The sequence below is a fragment of the Ranitomeya imitator genome, unplaced genomic scaffold (assembly GCF_032444005.1).
Source record: "Ranitomeya imitator isolate aRanImi1 unplaced genomic scaffold, aRanImi1.pri SCAFFOLD_222, whole genome shotgun sequence".
NCBI classification, from domain to species: Eukaryota; Metazoa; Chordata; class Amphibia; order Anura; family Dendrobatidae; genus Ranitomeya; species Ranitomeya imitator.
Genome location: NW_027193821.1, coordinates 65,723 through 75,445, shown reverse-complemented (window position 1 = coordinate 75,445; position 9,723 = coordinate 65,723). Strand labels below are relative to the sequence as shown.

The window sequence follows — 9,723 nt, the reverse complement described above, 5'->3', positions numbered from 1 at the left end:
AGTGAGAGGTGATAGAGAAATAAATATTTTAAGTTTACAGCAAGTTCATGAATGATTGCTGCAGCGGGGAAGACACTAAAATGATGGGAGTAAGGCCTTACCTCTTCTCCCATGGCCTCTCCTGCCTCTGAAACTACTACTGCCACCTAAAAAGTAGAAAATTGTTAATGTGGAATTCCTTGGAACGCCCTCTGAGAGCAAAAGGACGACTGTGCGCTAATGGGACTCTAAAAGCCCTATGGGAATACAGCAGTGGCCATGCACTCATCTAACAGCCCCATGGGAATAGGAGCAGTGGCCATGCCCTCGCGCTACCATCTAAGTCTAGGTTCACATTTGCGGTTGAGTCTGCAGCATGTATTACTGGGAGACACACAGACCTCACATCCAGCCTATATTACTGGGAGACACACACAGGCCTCACATCCAGCCTATATTACTGGGAGACACACACAGACCTCACATCCAGCCTATATTACTGGGAGAGACATACAGGCCTCACATCCAGCCTATATTACTGGGAGACACACACAGACCTCACATCCAGCCTATATTACTGGGAGAGACACACAGACCTCACATCCAGCCGATATTACTGGGAGAAGAAACGGCTAGCTGGCACACAACTTAGGGTAGATTGTATGGTGCTGGTGAACGGATTCAGGGATCCCATAAACAGCAAAGTCAATAATCACTGCACTCAGAGCGGATTTTGCTTCAAGTGAAATTTATTAATTTAACAGGTTATAAGCGACAGGTAATTTAACGTTTCGGCCACTCTGTGGCCTTGATCACAATGTCGCTGAAAAAAATGAAAGAAATATATACATAAAAATACAATATATACAGCCAGGTAAAAATATATACATATATTCAAAGAAATTGAGCCATGTCATGGAAAAAGTGCATAAGTGAAGCAGACCATGTACTGATCATAGTTAGGTGTTGGAACAAATCACTTTTATAATAGGGTGTGTGGGCATGCCGAGAATAGGAAAAAAGGAAAAAAAAAACGAAAATAACCATAATGTACACGTAGTTAGATGGAAGAATGTGTGGCAAAAGTACAAAAGAGGACATACCGTTGCAATAAAGTATTAATCGTATTTGTATAATCCCATCAGGGAGAAGAGAAACATTGTTTAGGTATGTACTGTTAGGGATAACAAAAAAACATGAATCGTAAGCACCCCATAATGGGATAGTCTTGTATCCAATAGGTGTCATATGATGTGGTGGAATGGGGAAGAGGAGGGAGAGAAGGAAAAAAAGGGGGGAAGGGTGAAAGGTAAAAGCGTGATATGGAAAAAACTTACACTAGTGCCCAGCTTGGAGAGACATAAATAATTCCTGTGGCTAGGGTATGATGAATGGTGGTACCACTAAAAGAGAGGGTAATATGGAAGAGATTCAGAACATCTATAATATAACGCTGGGAGCGTCACTCTGTCCGAAGCCTTTATAGACTGCATAGGCGCAAGCGCCGGCGCAGTCTGGCCCCCACAGAGTGACGCTCCCAGGAGATCGCAGTATGCGTAAGCACTGAACGCATACCGCGATCTCCACCGGAGAGTCAGGGACCGTGGACGCGCCAGGAGGGAGGGTAAGTATATTCACCTGTCCTCCGTTCCAGCGCTGCGTGCGGCTCCGTCTCCTCTGCTGTGACAGAGTCCAGTCACAGGCAGAGGAGCCGGAGTGTGTGTTCAAGAAAATGGCGCCGGAAAGCGCGGACTGCGCAGGCGCCGATTCCTGCTGCCGGAATCGGCGCCTGCACAGTTCGCGCTTTCCGGCGCCATTTTCTTGAACACACACTCCGGCTCCACTGCAGGTGTGTCTTCAAGAAAATGGCGCCGGAGAGCGCGGACTGCGCAGGCGCCGATTCCTGCTGCCGGAATCGGCGCCTGCGCAGTCCGCGCTTTCCGGCGCCATTTTCTTGAAGACACACCTGCAGTGGAGCCGGACGATAGGTGAGTATGGTATTTTTTTTTTATATGGCAGCAGCATACGGGGGCATATAATACAATAGTGGCGCAGGATGGGAGCAGCACATGACAGAACGGGCGCAGGATGGCAGCAGCACATGACAGAACGGGCGCAGGATGGCAGCAGCGCATGACAGAACGGGCGCAGGATGGCAGCAGCACATGACAGAACGGGCGCAGGATGGCAGCAGCACATGACAGAACGGGCGCAGGATGGCAGCAGCACATGACAGAACGGGCGCAGGATGGCAGCAGCACATGACAGAACGGGCGCAGGATGGCAGCAGCACATGACAGAACGGGCGCAGGATGGCAGCAGCGCATGACATAATGGGCGCAGGATGGGAGCAGCACATGACAGAACGGGCGCAGGATGACAGCAGCGCATGACAGAACGGGGGCGCAGGATGGGAGCAGCACATGACAGAACGGGCGCAGGATGGCAGCAGCACATGACAGAACGGGCGCAGGATGGCAGCAGCACATGATGGAGACCATATACCAATATAAATGCTTGCCACCCGGGCGTAGAACGGGTTCAATAGCCAGTAGTATATATCACTATGAGTGGTGGTAACCAATAAAGTGTAGTAATTACCACGTTGGGATAAACTGTAGCCTTGAGGTAGATATTTATGCTGAAGATAAAGGAAGCTGCAAGGCAAGGTAAGTATAGTGGGAAGTAAAAAAGGAACGGTACTTATCTCAACAGTAGCTGAGCTTACAGCAGGAAAGTCACGCGGTGCCTGAGATCGTGGCTGAAAAAGCCGACGTTGGTGGCAAAGTGGGAGGGCTGGCTGGTGTGCGCCCAAGAAGAAGGAGGTAGCGCCAGTCAGCAGAGCTCACTGCCTTATAGCGCATCGGCCGGTCAGGTGACCGGAAGTCCAGATGAACGCCGGCGCATGCGCAGAAGCCCAGCGACGGTGTGTGCGTCTGTGTAATGGGCTAGTATATGCGTAACCATGGCAACATAAGTGGAGGGCGGGCTGACGCGGTGACTTAGTGTATGTGGTAAGAGCAGGGAAGAGGAGGGGCCGCATGCATAGGGAGGCTGCATGGTGAATCGTTGCCGAGAGGAGTGTGGAAAAGGCAGTATGTAGATGATGGGACACAAGGATAGGAAGAGAAGAGTAAACATGGATAGGTGGATGTGGGTGTTGGAAGAGAGGTAAATAATAAAGGATGACTGATGGATACACAGAATGGAACAAGTAAATGATGACATTTAGGGAACATGATATGTAAAGCGTGGACTCAAAGATAAATGGAAATAATTAATCAAACAAATATGCAAAATCACAGGGTAATGCGTAAAAGTACAGAATGAAAAAACGGGATACAGAAGAATAAAAATATTAATAAAAAATAATAATAGTAATTAAATAATGAAATGAAAAAATCAAATGGTAAATGAAAAAATACATGGATGAAGTATAGATCAAATAAAGAGAATAAATTAATAGAACTGATTTGCAACAAATGAAATAAATCGAGCATACACGTAGGAGTCCAAACCAAATAAACTAAATAAAAGGGGAAAAAAAGCATAGAAAAGCATAGAAAAAAAGCATAGGAAAGATGTGGGGAGGGAGGGGGGGGGGCAGAATAAGGAGTGGTTCATCTTACCATCTCGGCTACGCACATCGGTTGTGACTATGAACTCAATTGATCTAGGAGAAAAAATTAGAGTTTTTATTATATTAACCAATCTATATATGGTTGAGACCCCTAGGATGAAGAGTGTCAAGAGTACATATCCAATATGTTTCGCGCTGTTTCAACAGCTTAATATGATTCCCGCCCCTCCTTGGTCTTGGGACTTTCTCTATTATCTGGAACCTGAGTTGGGCCACGTTATATTTAGCTTCCTTGAAATGGGCAGGAAGGGGTAACCATAATTTGTCACATCTGATTGTAGATTTGCGGCTTGAGATACGATCCCTAATGGCTTGAGTTCTTTCGCCCACATATAGTAGGCCACAAGGACACTTAATGATGTACACGACAAAATTGCACTCGCATGTATATTAGTCCTTAATGGGATAATATTTGCCCGTGCGTGGATGGACTACCTCGTTGCCCTTGATGACGTTTGAACAACTCATGCAACTGAGGCATGGGAAGGTACCAGTCCTTCTCTGTCCACTGAGGGTTCTGGTAGATGTGGTTTTGACGGATCCTAGATCCGCCTTTACAACAGTGTCACGTATGTTGTTAGGGCGTCTGGTGCACATGAGTCGTGGATTCCTGAAAATCTGGATGTTGGGGTAAGCTTTGTTCAGGAGTGGCCAATGTTTGCGGATTATGTTGTGAGCCCTCAGCACAGACACATAGACGTCACATCCAGCCTATATTACTGGGAGAGACATACAGGCCTCACATCCAGCCTATATTACTGGGAGACACACACAGGCGTCACATCCAGCCTATATTACTGGGAGAGACATACAAGCCTCACATCCAGCCTATATTACTGGGAGAGACATACAGGCCTCACATCCAGCCTATATTACTGGGAGACACACACAGGCGTCACATCCAGCCTATATTACTGGGAGAGACATACAAGCCTCACATCCAGCCTATATTACTGGGAGAGACATACAGGCCTCACATCCAGCTTATATTACTGGGAGACACACACAGGCCTCACATCCAGCCTATATTACTGGGAAACACACAGACCTCACATCCAGCCTATATTATGGGGAGACACACAGACCTCAAATCCAGCCTATATTACTGGGAGACACACACAGGCCTCACATCCAGCCTATATTACTGGGAGACACAGACCTGACATCCAGCCTATATTACTGGGAGACACACACAGGCCTCACATCCAGCCTATATTACTGGGAGAGACACGCAGACCTCACATCCAGCCTATATTACTGGGAGAAACACAGACCTCACATTCAGCCTATAATACTGGGAGTTACAGGCCTCACATCCAGCCTATATTACAGGGAGAGACATACAGACCTCACATCCAGCCTATATTACTGGGAGACACACAGACCTCACATCCAGCCTATATTACTGGGGGAGACACACATGCCTCACATCCAGCCTATATTACTGGGAGAGACACACAGACCTCACATCCAGTCTATATTACTGGGAGTCACACAGACCTCACATCCAGTGTTGTGAATTCTGTTATCGAACTTCCTCCTGTGGTCATGAATGGTACTTCGGCGAGTTCTGTTCATGGACTCCCTCTGGTGGCTGTGAGTGGAGCTGCTGCTCCTGAGGTTCCTTCCACAGGTGATGGAGTTTATTCGTTGGCTGGCTGCTCTATTTAACTCCACTCAGATCGTTACTCCATGCCAGCTGTCAATGTTCTTGTACTGGTTCAGTTCGCTCTTGGATCTTTCTGGTGACCTGTCTACTCCAGCAGAAGCTAAGTCCCTGCTAGTTAATTATTTGTTCATTGCTTTCTTGTCCAGCTTGCTATAATGATTTTGCCTTGCTAGCTGGAAGCTCTGGGATGCAGAGTGGCACCTCCGCACCGTGAGTCGGTGCGGAGGTCTTTTTGCACACTCTGCGTGGTCTTTTGTAGTTTTTTGTGCTGACCGCAAAGATACCTTTCCTATCCTCTGTCTGTTTAGTAAGTCGGGCCTCCCTTTGCTGTAACCTGTTTCATTTCTGTGTTTGTGACTTCATCTTAACTCACAGTCAATATATGTGGGGGGCTGCCTTTTCCTTTGGGGAATTTCTCTGAGGCAAGGTAGGCTTTATTTTCTATTTCTAGGGCTAGTTAGCTCTTAGGCTGTGAAGAGGCGTCTAGGCCGAGTTAGGTTCGCTCCACGGCTATTTCTAGTTGTGTGATAGGATTAGGGGTTGCAGTCAGCAGAGTTCCCACTTCCCAGAGCTTGTCCTGTGAGAGTTTAACCATCAGGTCGTTCCGGGTGCTCCTAACCACCAGGTCCATAACAATCCAGCCTATATTACTGGGGGACACACACAGGCCTCACATCCAGCCTATAATACTGGGAGACACAGACCTCACATCCAGCCTATATTACTGGGAGAGACACAGACCTCACATCCAGCCTATATTACTGGGAGACACACACACAGGCCTCACATCCAGCCTATATTACTGGGAGAGACACACAGACCTTACATCCAGCCTATATTACTGGGAGAAACACAGACCTCACATCCAGCCTATATTACTGGGAGTTACAGGCCTCACATCCAGCCTATATTACTGGGAGAGACACACAGACCTCACATCCAGCCTATATTACTGGGAGAGACACACAGACCTCACATCCAGCCTATATTACTGGGAGAGACACACAGACCTCACATCCAGCCTATATTACTGGGACAGACACACAGACCTCACATCCAGCCTATATTAATAAGAGTTACAGGCCTCACATCCAGCCTATATTACTGGAAAGACATGGAGTGTCAAGGTGAAAATATATATCTTTAAACTCTTTTGTACTTTTATGTATTCTTATGCTGTGAAACAATAAGTTTTTCCCCTTTATGCTTGCTAATGCAAATGTAACTGTATTTAACATGGCTGCCAGTATTCACCTTTGCCCTAAATTCTGATTCTGCTAAAGAAGCAAGTTACACATTCCAGAAGCCAAGTATCATTTCTCTTGAAATGATACTTAAAGCGACGTGGAGAAGGGAAGATCCATCAGATGATGTCAGAGCCAACCAGAAAGACTGAATACTAGATACATTGCTTAAACCCCGCCTAACCCCACCCTCTGCACACCTTCCCCCAATAGATCATATAATGTTGTGTATTAGGAAATAAAGTCAGTTGCTGTGACGTTGCCACTACGTGTGGAAGTACGAGCATGCAATGAGATTGAACCAGCCTTTGTCTGAATCATTCTTATCCGGTACCAATGCTCACATAATCTGATTTGGAATGACTGGTGAAGGAAGGGTATTGTCGTGACGACCCTGACAGGAGCATTACCTGATCTTCCAAATCCTCTGCTGCCAAATCATTGTCTCCTAAAACCAAGAATCAAACAAAAGTGTTACAGTGCAGTCATTAATTCATTAACGAAGCACTCATTCCATTTAAGTTTTTATTCGCTTAACCCCTTCCCGACCTTTGACGCCACGTAGGCATCATGAAAGTCGGTGCCAATCCGACACATGACGCCTATGTGGCGTCGTGGAAAGATCGCGTCCCTGCAGAAGGGGTGAAAGGGTTAACTCCAATTTCACCCGATCTGCAGGGACAGGTGGAGTGGTAGTTTAGCCCAGGGGGGGTGGCTTCACCCCCACCCCCCGTGGCTACGATCGCTCTGGTTGGCTGTTGAAAGTGAAACTGCCAATCAGAACGATTTGTAATATTTCACCTAAAAAACTGGTGAAATATTACAATCCAGCCATGGCCGATGCTGCAATATCATCGGCCATGGCTGGAAACACTGGTGTACCCCCCCCCCCCCACCGATCGCCCCCCCAGCCCTCCGATATATGTTCTGCTCCCCTCCGTCCTGTGCTCCGCTCCCCCGTCCTCCTGCCCGCTACCCCGGTGCTCCGATGCCACACCCCCATGCTCCGACGCCCTCCTCCCCCCCATGCCCTGATCTCCCCCCTTTATACTTACCGGGCCTCCCGATGTCCGTCCGTCTTCTCCCTGGGCACTGCCATCTTCCAAAATGGCGGGCGCATGCGCAGTGCACCCGCCGAATCTGCCGGCCGGCAGATTCGTTCCATGTACATTTTGATCACTGTGATAAAACCTATCACAGTGATCAAAATAAAAAAAAAAAAGTAAATGACCCCCCCTTTATCACCCCCATAGGTAGGGACAATAATAAAATAAAGAAAAAATTTTGTTAGGGTTAGGAATGTGCACACGTATTCTGGTCCTCTGCGGATTTTTGCGCAGCAGTTTTTATAAATTCGCAGTGCAAAACCGCTGCGGATTTATCGCGGATTTACCTCAGTTTTTCTGCGGATTTCACTGCGGTTTTCTATTGGAGCAGTTGTAAAACCGCTGCGGAATTCGCAGAAAGAAGTGAAATGTGCGGAATGTAAACCGCTGCGTTTCCGCACAGTTTTTTCCGCAGCATGTGCGCAGCGTTTTTTGTAAACTCATGGGAAACTGTTGTGGACCCGCAGCAGCGGAAACGCTGTGGATCCGCAGCGTTTTCCGCATCGTGTGCACATACCCTTAGAATTAGGCTATGTGCACACGGTGCGGATTTGGCTGCGGACCCGCTGCGGATTAGCCGCTGCGGATTCGTAGCAGTTTTCCATCAGCTTTACAGTTCCATGTAAACCTATGGCAAACCAAATCCTCTGTGCCCATGGTGCGGAAAATACCGCGTGGGAACGCTGTGTTGTATTTTCTGCAGCATGTCAATTCTTTGCGCGAATTCCGCAGCGTTTTACACCTGTTCCTCAATAGGAATCCGCAGGTGAAATCTGCACAAAAAACACTGGAAATCCACGGTAAATCCGCAGGTAAAACGCAGTGCCTTTTACCCGTGGATTTTTCAAAAATGGTGCGGAAAAATCTCACACGAATCCGCAACATGGGCCCATAGCCTTAGGGTTAGGGTTGGAATTAGAGTTAGGGTTGGAATTAGGGCTAGGGTTGGAAATAGGGTTAAGATTAGGCTTGTGGTTAGGGTTATGGTTAGGGGTGTGTTGGAGTTAGGGTTGTGGTTAGGGGTGTGTTGGGGTTAGGGTTTGGATTAGGGTTAGGATTATGGTTAGGGTTGGGATTAGGGTTAGGGGTGTGTTGGGGTTAGGGTTGTGGTTAGGGGTGTGTTGGGATTAGGGTTGTGATTAGGGTTATGGCTAGAGTTGATTAGGGTTATGGCTAGAATTGAGATTAGGGTTAGGGGTGTGTTGGGGTTAGAATTGAGGGGTTTCCACTGTTTAGGCACATCAGGGGTCTCTGCAACCGCACAGCTCATTAAGCCCACGAACCCATTTTCCAGAAGCTGTACTACCAGCCTTATCTCTAGATAGGGTAAGATCACAGGATTGGGGCATATATCCCCCGGTGTACTAGTGGGGTCTGGTACTTTTTGGATCAGACCACCTCGTGGAGTCACACATAGTGACCTTTGTATTGCTTGTTACTCATATGGCTTGCCTATTATGGTATAGGTTTGTGGGTTAGAGTACACCATAGCTTATCCTCTCTGAATCTCTAAATGGACAATGGGTTTGTGTCCTTTCTTATTGTAATGTTTCTTTATGTATATTTGCTGTGCAGTGTTGTATGTTCCATTATGGCATTTATCTGTTATTTGTATGGACCCGTTACCCCAGGTCTTATTAGGGGTTTTTAAATGTTTTTATGTTTTTGTGTTGTGTTCCACAAATAAATAAAGATACTTTTGTATATTTTCTATATTTATGTGGTGATCCCAATTTGTATGCATACACTTTGCTCTGCTGGTCTCCTCCAAACGCAACATGGCGCCACCATTGATTCCAGCCAATCTTGCGTTCAAAAAGTCAAATGGTGCTCCTCCCTTCCGAGCCCAGACGTGCGCCAAAACAGTGGTTTACCCCCACATATGGGGTACCAGCATACTCTGGAGAAACTGGGCAACAACTATTGGGGTCCAATTTCTCCTGCTACCCTTGTGAAAATAAAAAAACTGCTTGCTAAAACATAATTTTTGAGGAAAGAAAAATTATTTTTTTATTTTCACGGCTCTGCGTTATAAACTTCTGTGAAGCACTTGGGGGTTCAAAGTGCTCACCACATATCTAGATA

At 47.0% G+C, this 9,723-nt stretch overlaps 1 long non-coding RNA gene across 1 annotated transcript; it reads right to left on the bottom strand.

Annotated features, from left to right (window-relative positions):
* Positions 1-734: 734 nt before the first annotated feature.
* LOC138654356 (uncharacterized) lies at positions 735-6,982 on the bottom strand. The gene is made up of 3 exons (XR_011316231.1): positions 6,943-6,982; positions 3,609-3,652; positions 735-802 (listed from the first exon to the last, which is right to left on the bottom strand). It is a non-coding gene; the product is annotated as an uncharacterized lncRNA (long non-coding RNA).
* Between the last annotated feature and the right edge of the window lie 2,741 nt (positions 6,983-9,723).